We start from the raw sequence: 19,707 nt of genomic DNA, 5'->3' as shown, positions 1-19,707 counted from the left end.
TATGTTTTTGTAAGTAGGACTGGTGCTTTTATTCATAATAGCTATTGCCGGCAACTTTTTCTATGACATTCCTTAGGCCCATGAAACCTGCCTCATAGGGGCAGTTACTTTATTTTCTTTACAATTGTCTCAGTTGGAGATCCCTAAATTGAAGTTATGGTTGAAATCTGGGTCCCTAAAGATCTAACAAAGATGAATATTTCTGCCATGTGTTCTTCTCCAGAGCTTACCTTTTCCTCAGCTTTTGAGTTTTCTGGGCATTGAATAACGAGTTCTTTCAAAAGCAGTGGAAATACTTCCTGTGGAACATCTTTTTCTCCTGTTAGGATATATGTCTCTAGTGCTTAATTTTCCTCCAAGTGTTTAGCAGTTGAACCTTGTTCTTAAAGTGGTTCTTAAATTGGTTTCTTTCCTTTACTTAATATATCCACTACAGGCACAGTTTGCTGGAATCAATGCTTGTGTTCTCTTTGTTCCTTTTTATTTTCTTACCCAGGTTTATTTGCCTAACTTTGAGGCTGAGACTATAAATTGATGCCTAACATTCATTCATTCCTTTTATTTTAATAACAAGGCTCCAAGTTTTAGCTGGATACCTTGTCATCTAACTACAAGACTGTATTTCTCAGACTCCCTTGAAACTTGATATAACTGAAGTTATAGCCAATGAGGGATAAATAAAAGTTTTGTTTGGTGCTTATGAGAAAACTCCTTAAAATGGATGTGTGTGTTCCTTCCTTCCTCCATTTTATTCAGAATGAGGATGTAATCATAAGAGCTTAGAATCTCAGATCATGAGAATCAGAACCATATTTTAGGATTGGCAGAGTTCTGATCTGTATGCAGTTGGTGTCACTGATGACTCTGTGGAGTAGACTCATTACCCCAGCCCTCTGGATATTCTCTTTGTGAGACAAATAACTGCAAACTTGTACAACTAGTTCTAGTCTGGGCACATCTTTCACATGCAGTTGGACCTATTCTAAATAATAAAAATTCCTTTATAATCCCTCTTAGTGTTAAGATGCCAAAAGTATCCATTGCTCAGACAAATCCTGCCCATATGTATATTCATCTCAGGCTTGTACTTTACTATTTTCCTATCTTCCTCCTCATTGATATGTTTCATGTTGTTGTTGTTTTTTATTTGCTTTTCTGGTGCTCATTTTGGCAGCTCATATACTAAAACTGGAATAATATAAAGATTAGCTTGTTCCTTTGCAAGGATGACATGAAAATTCATGAATCATTCCAAACACACAGCCGACATCGTACTGAACAGGCAAAAGTTGGAAGCATTTCTCTTGAGAACTGGAACAAGACAAAGATGCCCATTCTCACCACTTGCAGTAACACAGTCAGAGCAATCAGGCAAGAAAAAGAAATAAAAGGCATCCAAATAGGAAAAGAATAAGTCAAATTATCTCTCTGACAATATAATTCTATACCTAGAAAACTCTCGAAATTCTGCCAAAAGACTCATAGACTTGATAAATGACTTTGGTAAGGTTTCAGGATACAAAATCAATGCACAAAAATCAGTAGCATTTCTATTTATCAATAATATTCAAGCTGAGTGCCAAATCAGGAATACAATCTGATTTACAATAGCCACCAAAATAACCCAAATCTAGAAATACAGCAAGCAAAGTAGTTGAAAGATCTCTACAAGAAGAAATATAAAATACTGCTGAAAGAAATCAGAGATGACACAAACAAATGAAAAAACATTCCATGCTCATGGATTGAAAGAATCAATACCTTTAAAATGTCCATACTATCCAAGGCAATCTACAGATGCAACCCCATTACTATCACAATACCAATTACATTCTTCATAGAATTAGAAATAACTATTCTAAAATTTGTACAGAATCAACAAGGAACCCAAACAGCCAAAACAACCCAAAGCAAAAATAACAAAGCTGGAGCCATCACAGTATCTGACTTTAAACTATACTAGAAGGTTATAATAGCCAAAACAGCAACGTACCAGTACCAAAATAGGCACATAGATCAATGAAACAGAATAGAGAACCCAGAAATAAAGCCACACACCTACAGTCAACTGACCTTCAACAAAGTTGACAATAATAAACAATGGCAAAAGGTTTCACTCTTCAATAAATGGTGCTGCGATAACTGGCTAACCACATACAGAAAAATAAAACTGGACCACGACCTCTCACCATATACAAAAATTAATGCAAGATAGGTTAAAGGCTTAAACGTAGGACCTCAATTTATAACGACTCTTGAAGAAAACTTAGGAAATGCTATTCTAGACATGAGCTGAGGCAAAGAATTTATGACTAAGTCCTCAAAAGCAAATGCAACAAAAACAAAAATTGACAGTTGGGACCTAACTAAATAACTTCTGCACAGCAAAAGAAACTATGACTAGAGTAACCTACATGATGGGAGAAAATATTTATAAACTCTACATGTGACAAAGGACTAATATCCATAATCTATAAGGAACTTAATAAACTCAATAAGAAAAAACAAACAATCCCATTAAAAAGTAGGCAAATGACATAAACAAACACTTCTCAAAAGAAGACATATAAGCACCCAACCAACATTGAAAAAAATGCTCATCATCACTAATCACCAGAGAAATGCAAATCAAAACCACAATGAAATACCGTCTCACACCAGTCAGAATGGCTATTATTAAAAAGTCAAAAAATAACAGATGTTGGCAAGGTTTCAGAGAAAAAGGAACACGTATACACTCTTGGTGAGAATGGAAATTAATTCAACTCCTGTGGAAAGCAGTTTGAAGATTTCTCAAAGAACTAAAAATAGACTTACCATTCAACTCAGCAATCTCCTTACTGGGTATATACTCCAAGGAAAATAAATCATTCTACCAAAAAGACACCTGCACTTGCATGTTTATTGCAGCACTATTCATAATAGCAAAGACATGGAATCAACTTAGGTGCCAATCAACAGTGGATTGGACACAGAATATGTGGTACATATACACCATGGAACACTATGCCACCATAAAAAGAATGAAATAATGTCCTTTGCAGCAACATGGATGCAGTTAGAGGCCATAATCCTAAGCAAGTTAACACATAAACCCTGGCTCAGCCTCTTTCAAAATCTCTGCTAATGTTTGAAACATGTCAGAAATCCCAATATTCACTCATCGCCCCCATAATTTCAGTTTAGCTTTGAATGAAGCCATTTACCAACTTGAACACAGTTGTCATTCTCCCCCGGAGTAACAAATTGAGTTTGTTTAGCAAGTTGAATATGTCACACAAGCAAGCAAGTTTGCCGACCCGTTCTGTGTCACTGAAATGTGCTGCCAGTGGTAACTGTTTTTCCAACAGAAATGTCTGGAGCAGCTCTCGTAACTCAAGAGCTCTGGCCAGTGATCAGCCTTTAGAAAGCCATCTACTTCTGTGTTTAAGAGAAGACATGTGTGCTCTGTGTCCATTTCCTCAAAGAGCTGAGCAAACATATGTGAGTTAAGGGAATGTACTTAAATGTGGCTGATAATTTTAATCACATTCTACAAAACAATAAGTTTCAGTGACATTTTTCAGCTAGTCAGCATTTCTCTATGAATGACACAGTGTGTAGACTCACATTTAGAAGCAACCTCTTTGACCTGAATAGTGAAACCAGAAAGCCGTCCAGTCATGGCAGCCAATCTGTGTGTCCATATACAGACACAAAGTGATCAATTCAGTTTTCCTGATATCTAATCATTCAATGACTTTAATTCTGCATCTGTGATGTTGATTGGCAACAAACATGCACATAACATATCTTCATACACATCCTCCTAAAAAATACATCGCACAAAAACAAGCATTGTTGCATTGTAGTTAACACTGGTAAACTTGTCAACCTGGATTGCATACCATGGTGACTCGTTCTCTCTAACAATTGTGCCTCAATATCCTCTGCTATTTCATCAATTTGTCTGGTTATGGTGCTAGCTGAAAGAGGAACATGTGCCATCTTTTGAAGGGCAGCCTCTCCTTAAAGTTCATGACAAATGTCCTTGACAGCAGGCAGGATCAATTCTTCACCAATAGTAAAAGGTTTCTTAGCTTTAGCAATGTGGTTAGCCACTAAGAATGATGCTCTCAGTGCAGACACATTTGATGAAGTGATGGCCTTCAATAATTGCTTCTGTTCTTCATGTTCATGTTTTTTTTCTTTTGAAAAACTCCAAAGGCTTATCTTCTAATGCAGGCTGCTTGGTCTCCATGTGGCAAAGCAGTTTTGAAGGTTTCATGGCTTCATTGGATAGCTGGTCACCACATATTATACAAAGCAGACTTGGAGAATGTGAATCACCTGTTACAATGAATCTGTAATTTAAGTAAGACTCTTGGTATTTTCTTTTAAATGCAGCTTTATATTTTTCAGCAGTCTTAGAATCTTCTGCTCTCTCACCGTTGGGTCTTTCCCCCTTTTCAAAGAAGCTCTCCAGTGACATTTGTATTTTACTCATTATGGCCAGGAGTTAGCTTGTGGGCTTACCAAAACTGTGACTGAGACAAGTGTGTGGTGCAAGAAAAAGGTGCAGATGGAAGTGGTAAATAAAATAATGAGCAGGCCACATGTGGACTAAAATAAGTGTTGCATTCTGACTTAAAGCCTGCCACCAGATGCAGCTTGTCACTTGCCACTCACTGATAGGGTTCTGATATGAGTCGGCAAGCAATTGATGTATAAGGGTTTCTGTGCAGTCAAACCTCTCTGCCAATGTTAATCTGCATTTGCAGCTGCTCCCCAGGGTTAGCATCAACTGCCTCAGCTCCACCTCAGGTCATCAGGCATTGGATTTTCATACGGAGCCCTCAACCTAGATCACTTGTATGCACAGTTCACAATAGAGTTTGCAAGCCTATGAGAATCTAATGCGGCTGATGATCTGACAGGAGGCAGAGTTCAGGCGGTCATGCAAGTGATGAGGAGTGGCTGTAAATACAGATGAAGATTCACTCACTGGCCTGCTGCTCATCTTCTGCTGTGTGGTCTGGTTCCTGACAGACCATGGAACAATACTGGTTTGAGACCCAGCAGTTGGGGACCCCTGATCTATTGGGTACTGTGTTCAAAATTTGGGTGATGGGATCAATAGAAGTCCAAACCTCAGCACCACACAATATACCCAGGTAGCAAACTTACACATGTACCTCTGAATCTAAAAATTTTTAAGTAAAATAAAACAAAATATGTTAGCTTTTCTGTAATAAAGGTGATGTTTTGATTGCCTGCATCTGTCTCTCAGATGGTTCTGAATTCAGTAGGAGGAGGAGTGTTATATATTGTAAATGAGTTGTAGCATCCAATGACCTTAATTAAAATTAACATAATTAATAAAATAAATATAATCCAAGTTGCTTCAGTGATTTCTTCCCTGTATTTGAGACGTTTAAATGCAACTTCCTAGTAGGCATCTCTACTTAAATGCCTACCAAACATCTCAAATCCAATATTCTCAAAACTAAACATTTAATCTTTCCCCTACTTGGTGCTGTCTGTCTCCTCCATCACAGCCAATGGTAACTCTATTTTTTCAGGTGCTTAGGGCATGCCCAGAGCCATACTTGGGCTCTCTATTTCTCTCACACACTACAGCCAATTCAACAGGAAATACACTCAGCTGTATTTCCAGATGTATCATACCTATATCATGTCCTTAGCATGGATCACAAGCTAAACTGCTATTACCAGCATCTGGGCCACCATCACCTTTCTCCAGCATTATGGAAATTACCTTCTGTACTGGGTTGAATCAGGTCCTTACAAAATTCACATCCAAGCGGAACGTCAATGGGATGAGCTTATTTGGAAACTGGGTCTTTATAAATGTAATGAGTAGAAATTTGGTCATCCAAGATTAGGGTGACTCATAATCCAATGACTAGTAGTGTCCTTATGATAAAAGAAAAGAGCTATAGAGAGACACACAGGGAGAAGACCATGTGATGACCAAGGCAGACATTAGAGTAATACATCTACAAGCCAAAGAACATCAAGGTTTGATGGCAGTCACTCGAAACTAACACAAAGCAAGAAAGGACTCTCCCTTAGAGGCTTCAGAGAGAGCATGGCCCTGCTGACATCTTGATTTCAGATTTCAAGCCTCCGGAACTGTGAGAGAATGTCTGTTGTTTTAAGCCACCTAAAGCATGGTACAGTTGTCCCCTGGTATCTATGGAAGATTGGTTCCAGAACACCCGCCATCCCCAACTCCTCCACCCCTGCCATACCAAAATCCTCCTTGGATGCTCACATCCCTGATATAAAATGGTGTAGGATTTGCTTTTAACTTATGTACATCTTCCCATATACTTTAAGCAAATTAACATACAAACAGAAAGCCAAATACATCTCTAGACTACTTATAATATCTAATACAATGTAAATACCATGTAAATAATTATACTATATTGTTTTTATTTGTATTATATTTGATTGTTGTATTATTATCTTTATGTATCTTCCCCTCACACTTTTGATCCACAGTTGGTTGAATCCAGATGTGGAACCTGCAGATAGGAAGGGCTGACTGTACTTTGATCCTGCAGCCCTAGGAAATGGATGTAGCTTTCTAGCAGTCTCCTCCACTTTTACCTCTCAGCCTGGCCTCCACCTCCTCAGTAGACTCTCTCAGTAGCAGCCAGAGAGGTCTTTTTAATGTACCATAAGTCAGACCGTGTTCCTTCTCAGAGCCAGCCCTTAATGACTACTTATTTCACTCAGAGTAAAATCAATGCTGTTCTAGTGCCTCCTGGTCTCCTAGTACCTCTCTGACTCATCCACATTACTCTCCCTCCTTCCCCACTGCCGTGGTTTTTGTTTGTTTGTTTGTTTGATCTTCAGTCTCTGGTCTTCCTCAAATACACCAGGCACAGTGCCACCTTAGGGTCCTTTTCTCTAGCTGTCACCTCTGCCTGGAACACTCTCTGTTCCCCAACATCCGCTCACACCTTACCTTCTCGAAGAGGCCTATTCAGTATTCTTTTAAATACTACAATCTATACTCCATCCAAAACCCCTTTCACTTGCTCTTCGTTTTCTCTTTCTATATACTTATGACATTGAATGTTGTGTGTGTTTATGTTTTAGTTCTTCTTGTTTATTTTCTCCTGTTAGAAGGTAATGTCCATCAGGGCAGGAATTTTTGTACTTTTTGTTCCATGATGTAACCCAGGCTCATAAAGCAGGACTGTTCAGTAGAAGTACAATGTAAGCTATATAAATTTTCTAGTAGCCACACTAGAAAGATTAAAAAGAAACAATTGAAGTTAATATTAATAATATATTTTATCTAGCCCAATATACCCAAAATGTATCAAACATGTAACCAATATTTAAAAATATATTAAAATAATATTTCACCTTCTTTTTTGTTGCTGTCTCTGTAGCATCCAGCGTGTGGCTTGCACTTACAGCACAACTCAATTCTGACTAGCTATATTTCAAGGGCTCAACAGGCACACAGGGGAGTGATTTCCACACTGGAAAGCACAGGCCTGGAGCAATGCCTGGCACACAGTTGATATGGAATACCTATTATTAAATAAATAAATGATTAAACAAAGGATCTTCTCTGATGCTATTGCCACATAAAATGAAACCTTCAAGGGAGCAGGGAAGGTAAACTAATCCATGCCCAACAGCATAAAAAACAATCATAAAAGAGTCCTACAACGACGATCCCATAAGACAAAAAGGACTTAGTTTTACAGAATTAGAGCTTTGGCAAATGTCTTGAGTGCCACTTTCTTGGAAGGGAAAGCCAAATGTAGTGTGATAGTGGTTTGGAATTAGATAATGAATGACCTTAATAGATTTTATTTTCAAAGAATGAGCCAATTCTCATCCTATAATTTATTCTAGAGTCTGAAGTCACAAAACATGAGAATTTGACTTATGCAAATCAAACTCTAAAATATGAGGAAGTGGCTTAGTCCAGCAAAGACTGTAGTCCAGCTGTTGGCAAGTCCTTATGCTTTACAACTTTTTTATGTTCTAAAAAAACAAACAAACTAAATAAACACATGGGTTTGTCTGGCGATGCCAGAGAACAGCTTCTGCTCGTGGACCTCGAATGCACTGATGCAGATTAAAACATGAAAGGTAGCCTGTGTCTTTACGGCCTGGATCACCACCATATTCACCCCCTAGGTTCTTATATGGCCACTACATAGTTTCCCAAGTTTGGCGTGTTTACTTAGTACTGCCAACATGATTGCATAAATCAAGTGCTCTGATAGAAACACACCCTTTGCTCATTTTAAACTGAATGATCATTAATCTCTCATAATTTGCCATCCATGAATGCTATAGCACTTCTTGAAGTACAAAAACAAACTGTCAACAGCTTCAAAATATAGCAGCCCATTAATCTGCTAAAGCAAGTCCTAGGATTTTCCTTTCATTAGCATTATGAGTGAGGAAGCCGCTTTACTTCCTAAATACTCACACTGAGTGGTGCCTCTATCTTCAGTAACTTGTTCAACCTACTTCTCCTGTCAAAACGACATTTGGACCACAGTTTGTAACTTAACTTAGATTCACCAGTCAACAGACTCTTCACCTTGTATTAAAAAACTCATAGTGAACCATGTCAAACAATTTTGCTTTGATATAGCTCTCAGAGGCTATTTTGAAGAAATTTCTAAAGTCTGAAATAGCAGACTTTCCGTATGAATAATTTGTTCATAAAATTCCTTTATGATATTAGTAAATTAAGACCACAATATAAAATTATGAACTGTTTAAAATATTAACTATCAATCCTTGCACCGCCTTGACATTTGACTTAGAAAAAAAATGTTTTTGTAGAGCTTAATTTCCCCTCTAAGACCAATGAACGCTTTTACCTCTTATAGCTATTACAATAAAAACCTTCCTTTGAACACTCCTAAATCTCTCTTTTGATGAAAGAATTGAGATTATAAAAAGAATACAAAGTATTAATTAAACTACTACCAGAAAGTCTACATCTTCTTATAACACAGTTGTGCCCTCAATGCTTTAGGAGCCCAAAATAGACAGCTGCAGGACAGGTCTTTCCAAATAAAGCAGCTTGGAAGAAGAACTGCTGAATATCCTAGTGGTGTCATTGTGTTTGACATGGGCTTCATTTTCTTTTACTCTCTAGTCTCCTTTGATGTCTGAGTCAATGCTCCTACATTGTTAACTTTAAAAATTATTTAGAAGGCAGGGTTGGGGGATGGTCGATCTGAGTTTAGGAAACTCTTCTTTCAAATAAAGATATATTCCAAGGTATGGCTGTGATCCAACTTCCACATAAAATGAAAATTTCTTACAGTATTATATGATGGAACCTGTGCCACTCCAACCTTCGTACATTTCAAATACAACCATTTCATAGTAATTACCTTCATATGTCACTTTTTTTTTTTTTTTGAGACGGAGTCTCGCTCTGCTGCCCAGGCTGGAGTGCAGTGGCCGGATCTCAGCTCACTGCAAGCTCCGTATGTCACTTGTAAAAAATTTTTCCAGGAGGAGTCCTCAGGCTTTTCTAGGTAAATGATCATGTCATCGGCAAACAGCAACAGTTTGACTTCCTCTTTGCCGATTTGGGTGCCTTTATTTCTTTCTCCTGTCTGATTGCTCTGGCTAGGACTTCCAGTACTGTATTGAAGAGGAGTGGTGAGAGTGGACATGCTTGTCTTGTTCCAGTTCTTGGAGGGAACGCTTTCAACTTTTCCCCCTTCAGTATTATATTGGCTGTGGGTTTGTCACAGATGGCTTTTATTATATTGAAGTATGTTCCTTGTATGATTTTGCTGAGAGTTTCAACCACAAAGCGATGCTGGATTTTGTTGAATACTTTTTCTGCCTCATTGAGATGATCACGTGATTTTTGTTTTTAACTCTGTTTATGTGATATATCACATTTATTGACTTACATATGTTAAACCATCCCTACCTCCCTGGTGTAAAACCTACTTGATCATGGTGGATTATATTTTTGATATGTGGTTGGATTTGGTTAGCTAGTATTTTGTTAAGCATTTTAGCCTTTATGTTCATCAGGGATATGGGTCTGTAGTTTTCTTTTTTGGTTATGTCCTTTCCTGGTTTGGTATTAGGGTGATACTGGCTTCACAGAATGATTTAGGGAGGGTTCCCTCTTTCTCCATCTTGTGGAATAGTGCCAATAGGACTGGTACCAAGTCTTCTTCGAATGTCTGGTAGAATTCTGCTGTGAATCCATTAGGTCCTGGGCTTCATTTTGTTGATATTTTTTAAATTACCATTTCAATCTTACTGCTTGTTATTGGTCTGTTCAGGGTATCTAATTCTTTCTGATTTAGGCTAGCAGGGTTGTATCTTTCCAGGAATTTATCCATCTCTTCTAGGTTTTCCAGTTTATGTGTGTAAAGGTGTTCATAATAGCCTTGAATGGTCTTTTGTATTTCTGTGGTATCAGTTGTAATATCTCCTGGTTTGTTTCTTATTTAGTTTATTTGGATTTTCTCTCTTCTGTTCTTGGTTAATCTTGTTAATGGTCTATCAACTTTATTTATCTTTTCAAAGAACCAGATTTTTGTTTCATTTATCTGTTGTATTTTTGTTGTTGTTGTTGTTGTTGTTGTTTCCATTTCATTTAGTTCTGTTCTATCTTGGTTATTTCCGTTCTTCTTCAGGGTTTGGGTATGGTTTGTTCTTGTTTCTCTAGTTCCTTGAGGTGTGACCTTAGATTGTCTGTTTGTGCGCTTTCAGACTTTTTGATGTAGGCCTTTAGGGCTATGAACTTTCCTCTCAGCACTGCCTTTACTGTATCCCGGAGGTTTTGACAGGTTGTGTCACTATTGTCATTCAGTTTGAAAATGTTTTAAATTTTCATCTTGATTTCATTTTTGATTCAATGATCATCCAAGAGCAGGTTATTTAATTTCCATGTATTTGCATGGTTTTGAAGGTTCATTTTGGAGTTGATTTCCAGTTTTATTTCACTGTGGTCTATGAGAGTGCTTGGTCTAATTTCAATTTTCTTAAATTTATGGAGGCTCATTTTGTGGCCTATCATATGGTCTATCTTGGAGAAAGTTCCATCTGCTGTTGAACAGAATGTGTATTCTGTGGTTGTTGGATTGAATGTTCTGTATATATCTGTTAAGTCCATTTGTTTCAGGATATAGTTTAAATCCATTGTTTCTTTGTTGACTTTCCGTCATGATGACCTGCCTAGTAATGTTAGTGGAATATTGAAGTCCCCTATTATTATGGTGTTGCTATCTATCTCATTTCTTAGGTCTATTAGTAATTATTTTATAAATTTGGGAGTTCAAGTGTTAGGTGCATATATATTTAGGATTGTGATATTTTCTTGTTGGAAAAGGCCTTTTATCATTATATAATGTCCCTCTATGTTTTTTTTTGTTTGTTTGTTTTTGTTTTTTTTTTGTTTGTTTTTTTTTTGAGACAGAGTCTTGCTCTGTGCCCCAGGCTGGAGTGCAGTGGTGCGATCTCGGCTCACTGCAAGCTCCGCCCCTCCCGGTTCGCGCCATTCTCCTGCCTCAGCCTCCCGAGTAGCTGGGACTACAGGCGCCCGCCACGGCGCCCGGCTAATTTTCTTGTATTTTTAGTAGAGACTCTATGTTTTTTTTTTAACTGTATTGCTTTAAAGTTTGTTTTGTCTGATATAAGAATAGTTACTCCTGCTCACTTTTGATGTCCATTGCCTGAAATGTCTTTTTTCACCCCTTTACCTTAAGTTTGTGTGAATCCTTATGTGTTAGGTGAGTCTTTTGAAGGCAGCACATAGTTGGTTGGTGAATTCTTATCCGTTCTCCAATTCTGTATCTTTTTTTTTCTTTTAATTTTTTATTATCCATTAAGTTCTAGGGTACATGTGCACAATGTACAGGTTTGTTACATATGTATACATGTGCCATGTTGGTGTGCTGCACCCATTAACTCATCATTTACATTAGGTATATCTCCTAATGCTATCCTTCCCCCATCCCCCTACCCCACAACAGGCCCCAGTGTGTGATGTTCCCCTTCCTGTGTCCAAGTGTTCTCATTGTTCAATTTCCACCTAGGAGTGAGAACATGTGGTGTTTGGTTTTCTGCTCTTGCAATAGTTTGCTGAGAATGATGGTTTCCAACTGTATCCATGTCCCTACAAAGGACATGAACTCATCCTTTTTTATGGCTGCATAGTATTCCATGGTGTATATGTGCCACATTTTCTTAATCCAGTCTGTCATTGATGGACATTTGGGTTGGTTCCAAGTCTTTGCTATTGTGAATAGTGTCGCAATAAACATACATGTGCCTGTGTCTTCATAGCAGCATGATTTATAATCCTTTGGGTATATACCCAGTAATGGGATGGCTGGGTCAAATTGTATTTCTAGTTCTAGATCCTTGAGGAATTGCCACACTGTCTTCCACAATGGTTGAACTAGTTTACAGTCCCACCAACAGTGTAAAAGTGTTCCTATGTCACCACATCCTCTCCAGCACCTGTTGTTTCCTGACTTTTTAATGATCGCCATTCTAACTGGTGTGAGATGGTATCTCATTGTGGTTTTGATTTGCATTTCTCTGATGGTGAGTGATGATGAGGATTTGCCGTTTACATTCAATGTCAGTATTGAGATGTGAGGTATCATTTCATTAATTGTGCCATTTGTTGCCTGTGTACTTTGGTTTTTGTTTTTGGTTTTTGGTTTTTAAATTGTAATTTTGTTTCATAGGTCCTGTGACATTTATCCTTTAAAGAGGTTCTGTTTTGATGTGTTGCCAGGATTTGTTTCAAGATTTAGAGCTCCTTTTAGCAGTTCTTGTAGTGATAGCTTGGTAGCGGTGAATTCTCTCAGCATTTGTTTGTCTAATTAAAGACAGCATCTTTTCTTCATATATGAAGCTTAGTTTTGCTGGATACAAAATTCTTGGCTGATAATTGTTTTGTTTGAGGAGGCTGAACATAGGGCCCCCAATCCCTTCTAGCTTGTAGGGTTTCTGCTGAGAAATCCGCTGTTAATCTGACAGGTTTTCCTTAATAGGTTACCTGGTGGTTTTGTCTCACAGCTCTTAAGATTCTTTCCTTCATCTTGACTTTAGATAACTTGATGACAATGTGCCTAAGCAATGATCTTTTTGCAATGATTTTCCCAGGTATTCTTTGTGCTTCTTATATTTGGATGTCTAGGCTTCTAACAAGGCTGGGGGAGTTTCCTCAATTATTCCCCCAATGTGTTTTCCAAACTTTTAGATTTCTCTTCTTCCTCAGGACCACTGATTATTTTTAGGTTTGGTCATTTAACATGATCCCAGACTTCTTGGAGGCTTTGTTCATATTTTCTTATTTGTTTTTCTTTGTCTTTGCTGGATTGGGTTTATTTGAAAACCTTGTCTTCAAGCTCTGAATTTCTTTCTTCCACTTGTTCAATTCTATTGCTGAGACTTTCCAGAGTATTTTGCATTTGTATAAATGTGTCCGTTGTTTCCTGGGGTTTTTGTTGTTTTTTATTTGTGCCATCTATCTCCTTGAATATTTCTCCCTTCACTTCTTGTATCATTTCTTGGATTTCCTTACATTGGGCTTCACCTTTCTCTGGTTAGCTTAATAACTAACCTTCTGAATTCTTTTTCAGGTAAATAGGGGATTTCTTCTTGGTTTGGGTCCATTGCTGGTGAGCTAGTGTGATTTTTTTTTTTTCTTTGAGGTCTTAAAGAATCTTGTTTTGTCATATTACCAGAGTTGGTTGGTTGGTTCCTTCTCATTTGGGTAGGCTCTGTCAGAGGGAAGGTCTAGGGCTGAAGGCTGTTGTTCAGATTCTTTTGTCCTATGGGGTGTTCCCTTGATGTAGTACTCTCCCCCTTTTCCTATGGATGTAGCTTCCTGAGAGCTGAGCTGTAGTGATTGTTATCTCTCTTCTGGATCTAGACACTCAGCAAGTCTATTAGATTCCACCCTGGTACTGGGGCTTTGCTGCACGGAGACCTGTGATGTGAACTGCCTGTGGGTCTCTCAGCCATGGACACCAGTGCAGTATTTGGGGTGTCTCCTGAGTCCTGCAGGAACAATCCGCTTCCTTCAGGGGGCCTGCAGGTCTTCTCAGGTTTCCTAATTTATTCCTCATGTCATTCTGGAGCAAAATTTCACAATATGAACCTCCACATGCTGCTGTCAGTCTGTCCGAGTTGAAGCTGCAATCTAGTCTTACCTCCCATCCACTATGATCCCCATTCAGTCAATCTTTCGTATGTTACTTCTATCCCATGTTCATTGACTCTGTGTCCATTATGGACAATTTAAGATTATATAAGTAATTTATGCACATGTACTTGATATTTATACTATTTATAGCTAAAACGGTTGCATTTTGCCAGCAAATTATTACCTGAAAACAATAGAAGTGTTTTGCCAATGATTTGCCAATGTTCTCTTATAGGTGACTACTTAGAGCCAGAGGTACAATAGAAATAAACACCCCGTAATAAAGAGGAAAAGTTGCAAATGTTTGCAAAAGTTTTCAATCTAATGGGTATCTAGCTTATTTGGAAATGTTATGGAATACAATTTGAGCTATAATATTAAATCAATTTTTTTGAGATTTTACCAATTTTTTCTCTAGCCATAAAACATTTTCAAAGCATTATTTCTTTAATAAATAACACATATACATATATATGCATGTTTAGTGGCAGATACCTAGATTCACTTTGTAAAAAATTCTCTAGACCCTCATTCCTTCTAGATTTCACACCCTATCCTCACTCCCTGCCCTCTCTCTCTCACTTCCTTACTCTGCAGATTGTTTTAACCTCCAGCAGAATTCACTACTTTCTCTCAGATTTTGCATCAGAAATGTCTAAGATGAGACATATGATTAAGGAGCCTGTAAAATGATGGAGTTTTTTTAACAGTCTAGGAAAGAGAGAAGTTTGTAAAGATTAATAAAACCACACCAGTAAATTATATTCCTTATAATTAATAAATTGTAATATGGATCATAAAATAAAATAACATGTTGTTTTGAGAAAAAACATAGATGGGGAGGAGAGTCTGAGAATCCTTCTCTGCAGAAGTTGAATTTGAGCTGAGCTGAGCTGAGACCTGAAAGATAAAACCAATTTCTGTGTTCAAAGTCCTCACAGTTCAGATAGAACAGTAGACCAGTAACAGTGATGTTACTAACAATTGACTGAGAAAATGACCTTCTAATTTTACTTTTTTTTTTTTTTTCCTGAGACAGAGTCTCACTCTGTCACCGAGCCTGGGGTGCAGAGGTGCTATCTCAGCTCACTACAGCCTCAACCTCCCGGGTTCAATCAATTCTCATGCCTCAGACTCCTGAGTGGCTGAGATTACAGGTATGTGCCACCATGCCCAACTAATTTTTTGTATTTTTAGTAGAGACAGGGTTTCACCATATTGGCCAGGCTGATCTCAAACTCCTGGCCTCAAGTTGATCTGCCCGCCTCAGCCTCCCGAAGTGCTGGGTTTACAGGCATGAGCCACAGCGCCCAGCCATAATTTTACTTTTCATGTTACATTTTCATTCAGTGAGCCTCATAAGAGTAAGACAAAACTTAACACACTTGGTCATAAATTATGAGGCCGATCATATGAAGTGGCTGATATCTGAACATTTTTTTTCCTATAACAACCTAAAACAGAGAAATGAATACAAACAAAACCTCTTAATGCAGCCTATTTACATGCCTTTCATCCCCACATTAAGTGATTGTAACCCAGAATAGTCTGTGGAAATTCTCTATCTTCTCCAATTTGTCCCACTGCCAAAGGCATACAGTGTTAAACAGAGACTTGGATCCTGGAAACAGTTCACAGTTTCCAAAGGCACCTAATTCTACCACCTGGATGTGAAATTGCATATGGTTGCCCGCTTAAAGTTCAGGGTCATAGCTGACACTCAGAAAATGTTAAAAGGTAAAAATAGTACCTCCAATAATTTTTCTACTTGTCCCTGATGGAGTTCAGGACACACTCCCGCAAAATCCCACCACGCATACTGAGTATTCTAAGCTAGAGAAAAGAGAGGGAGCAGACAGGTCTCTCTGACTTCAGCCCTTCTCCCATAAAGAAAGTCATAAAACGTAGAAAGATTTTTCTGACCTACCCCTGAAGCAAGTCACAGCACCCACACGAGAGGTTCCCCATCCCCATGTCATCAGCAAAAAGGGAAAGAGTATTATTATCCCTGACAGGAAGAGGCTGAGAAAGAAAATAAACTTTTTTTCTGAGGAATGCTAGCCCCCTTTAAATTGTCAGACCCAGAGAGGCATGGAAATGAGACAGCAGTCATATACCACTTTAACCCCCGTCCTTGAGCTAAGTAATCATTTTGAAAGCACTTACTATGTGGGAACTAAACCAACTGATGCCACAAATATCTATAAATTAACCTAACAAGGCCATACACTGGACATTCTAACTGAAAATCCACTACAGTTCAACAATGTATAGCCAATTGCTAAACAATGTTATTTCCGAAAGCCAAAGAGAATTCCTGAAAAACAATTTTGTAATCTCTCCATCCAGATTCATCCATTTTTCTTTAAAAGTTTGAGTCTCTCTTTTGTTCTCTGAAGTGCTTCCCAGGGCAACTTGAAAGTGTCTTGTGGGCTGCAGTCCTCGACCTTAGCTCAAATAAACTCTCTATCCTAAATTGCCTCCATTTCTTCCTTTAGGTTGACAGGGCACAGAGAAGAATCTGAGCAACTGGGTCTTCCCAAGGCCCGCCAGTTTATTATCATTAAATCAGACCCTTCCTGCTCAATCAGATTTTTCCACAACTCTCCACTCTTCATGAAACCTACTATTATTAAACTAACGTTTAATTGTTTCTTCACATCTTCATTTCTTTGTAAAGTCTCCTGTGTCATTTAAAGCTTATATTAAAGTAATGTGTATGCCTTCCTCTTGCTAATCCATTGTTTGCTATGGAGGCCTCAGCCATGAAGTGAGGGTAGGTGAAGAGAAGATATTGTTCCTCCTCTACATCTTGCTCCCATGCAACATTGTTTCCTCCTTTTGTGTTCGGTATGGGCAAGTTGTAGATGTACACTTTAGACCACAGCATAATAACTCTGCAATTAAGAATAGTACCTATTGATTAGTTACTTTACTTTTCTGTGTGGTGGCATTTGGAGAGCCCTAGCAATGATAACAAATGATAAGGATCCTCCTTACAGGTATATGATCATGGGTTAGCCCACTAAATAGATACAAATGAGTCTAAAAATGCAAAGATATGAATGGAAAAGAATTATTTCCCTTAATGCAATGTTTACCTCAAAGACTCAGGTAACTGCAGATACTTTTGAAAGTATTTTGTTGGCTGCACAGGAAGGTTTGGGGCTAGTTAGCTAACTAGTTAATGCTGCTTATATTCTCTACTAGGTCTTGTTTTATATGTTTGAAACTGGTCAGTAAAACTTAGGATGGTGATTAGCTGGCATTGACCATTTCTGAGGTCATGATGGGCGTAACACACACCTAATCCGATGTGTGCATAAATTAAATGAAACAAAAAGCCATTTCCTGAAACACTCAATAGGTGACAGAAAAACAGAAATGACTGAAATAAAAGTAAAACCTTTTTTAAAAAACAATCAAAATTTCTAGGTCTTCAGGACTTAGCCTAGCATTTCTTTTCCTTAAAGCACTTTTAAAACAAGAAACAATATAGTATTTCACTGAAAACAATAACATCTATTATTCCCATTTCTTATCCCTCTCCATAAACCAGAAGGGCCACATTCCCACTGGGCAGGGTGTCCAGTTTCCTATAGTCTTTGTTTTCATTCCTAACAAAAGCTAATGGCTAGACTTTTCTTTATGAGCAAAAATGCTCTAGAGAAATCTAATTTTAGAGACAAAAAAACACTGAGGCATATCAAGGCCAAATGAATGATATTACTGATCATTCTTGTGATTATATTAATAATTATAATTAAATCTGTTTAGAGCTAACCACACACCAGGTAATATGTTAAGATGTCACATGCATTAACTCATTTTGTTCCTTAAACAGGTCTGCAATTTTGGTATTATTTTTCCTATTTTACCAGTGAAGGAAAAACTTTAAGAAACTAATAATCTTATGGGAAAGCTAGTAAGTAATAAAGCAAGGACATTAAACCACTCCATTATACTATCTCTTAAACAACAGACATCATCTATTGAGCACCTTCTATGTGCCAGTTACTTAACTACACTGTAACATTTAATACTGACTTGAATAACCCGTATTATAGCTGTGGCAACTGAGAGTAAAGAAGGCCAGTAATTTGCCAAAGGCTGCACTGCACAAGAAAGACCATGGCAGAGGCTTGACTTAAATAGAGGCCTAGATTTTAGAAGCCCCTGCTATTTCTTCCAGGCTTTCCAAAAGATTCAGAGGAGCCAATATTTTAAGTCCACAGGGCTTGGTTTTTAACACTCCTCCGCGTCAAAGCCTTGTTCATCCACCAGTCATTAGCACACTTAGTTATTCCCAGACTTAATCTTATCCCCAATCCTTTAGATGTAATTATTTGTCCCCTGTGATCATTACAAACACCACTGATATGCAATTACCTATGCTTTGGACTTTTTCAATCTATTGTAATGTCTCCAAATGCCCTGGGACTTAAGCTCCTACTTTTAACTCTCATATCATTAACAATTATTAATGTGAGAGCCAGAATGGATATTTCCATATAAATAGCCCCAGTGACTGTAAAATTACCAAAGCAAAAGCTCATAGATTCCAGCTACCAGAACAGACAAAGGCTGTGCTAAGAATATCTCTGATCACAGCCAGAGAGAGTCCTTGGAGAGTTTTTGATTTGATATATGATAAAGCAGTTTAAAACACTACATTTTTGAAAGTTAACTTATTTATCTCTTCCATGCTCTAAATTTAACTTCTGGTTTTAATTTAAAATCATCGTAAACTATTTATAACTTATCAGTAAAATGTACATTTACAGAAAGTCAATCCTAGGTCATAGAATAATTATTTGGTTTATCTGGTTTTGTTTTAGGAGGGGAAAAATGAATCCAGAGTGTCAATATAAAAGACCATTAAATATGTGCTTATATCTTTCTCCCATCCCTAAATTCCAAAATGAAGATTTTTTATTCTCTTCTCAGTTTGTATACTTTATAGTAGATCCAAATTTGGGTTAACTTTTTGCAAAGACATTTTGGCTTTAACATAGACACTCTGCCTCGTGGTCAAGTTACATTCTTTTGCAACTTGATGTGAATCACTTCCCATCCGTGGCCCACAGTCAATCTCTCTCTTAGATAAAGTTACGTGCAGTAATAAAATTTTAAACATGAACTCAGTATATGACTAGCTGTGAAATAAAGTTTCTTGATCATTTTTGTTTATTCTGAAACTGACAGACAGGTGTGCGTTATTTTTCCAGAGGCTTACAATGAGGTCAGAAGAAAAATACAGTATTTTGTACATTCCACTAATACTGTGAACTGAATTATTGTAACATGCAGCTGTTCTCAATTTTGAAAAGCCAATGCTATACTCTGGATTACAGAACTTTATTTTTTTTTATTTAAAAATGAATTAGAATGGGAAGCACAATCAAAGAGCAGAGTACAGCTTAGCTCAGGATCCAAAAATACAAAGAAGAAAAATTTTACCTAGAGACAAAAACTACATAAGTTTCAGTATAATACCTGTTTGGACAGTT

The 19,707-nt window shown here is 37.6% G+C and overlaps 1 non-coding gene across 1 annotated transcript; it reads left to right on the top strand.

Moving 5' to 3' along the window:
- The first annotated feature begins 1,158 nt into the window (after positions 1-1,158).
- On the top strand, positions 1,159-1,261 carry LOC112427494 (U6 spliceosomal RNA). The gene has a single exon (XR_003019086.1). It is a non-coding gene; the product is annotated as a U6 spliceosomal RNA (small nuclear RNA).
- Positions 1,262-19,707: the final 18,446 nt, after the last annotated feature.

This window comes from Macaca nemestrina, chromosome 3 (genome assembly GCF_043159975.1).
Source record: "Macaca nemestrina isolate mMacNem1 chromosome 3, mMacNem.hap1, whole genome shotgun sequence".
Lineage (NCBI taxonomy): Eukaryota > Metazoa > Chordata > Mammalia > Primates > Cercopithecidae > Macaca > Macaca nemestrina.
Note: the sequence above shows the minus strand (reverse complement) of the source record. Positions and strands in the feature narration are given on the sequence as shown.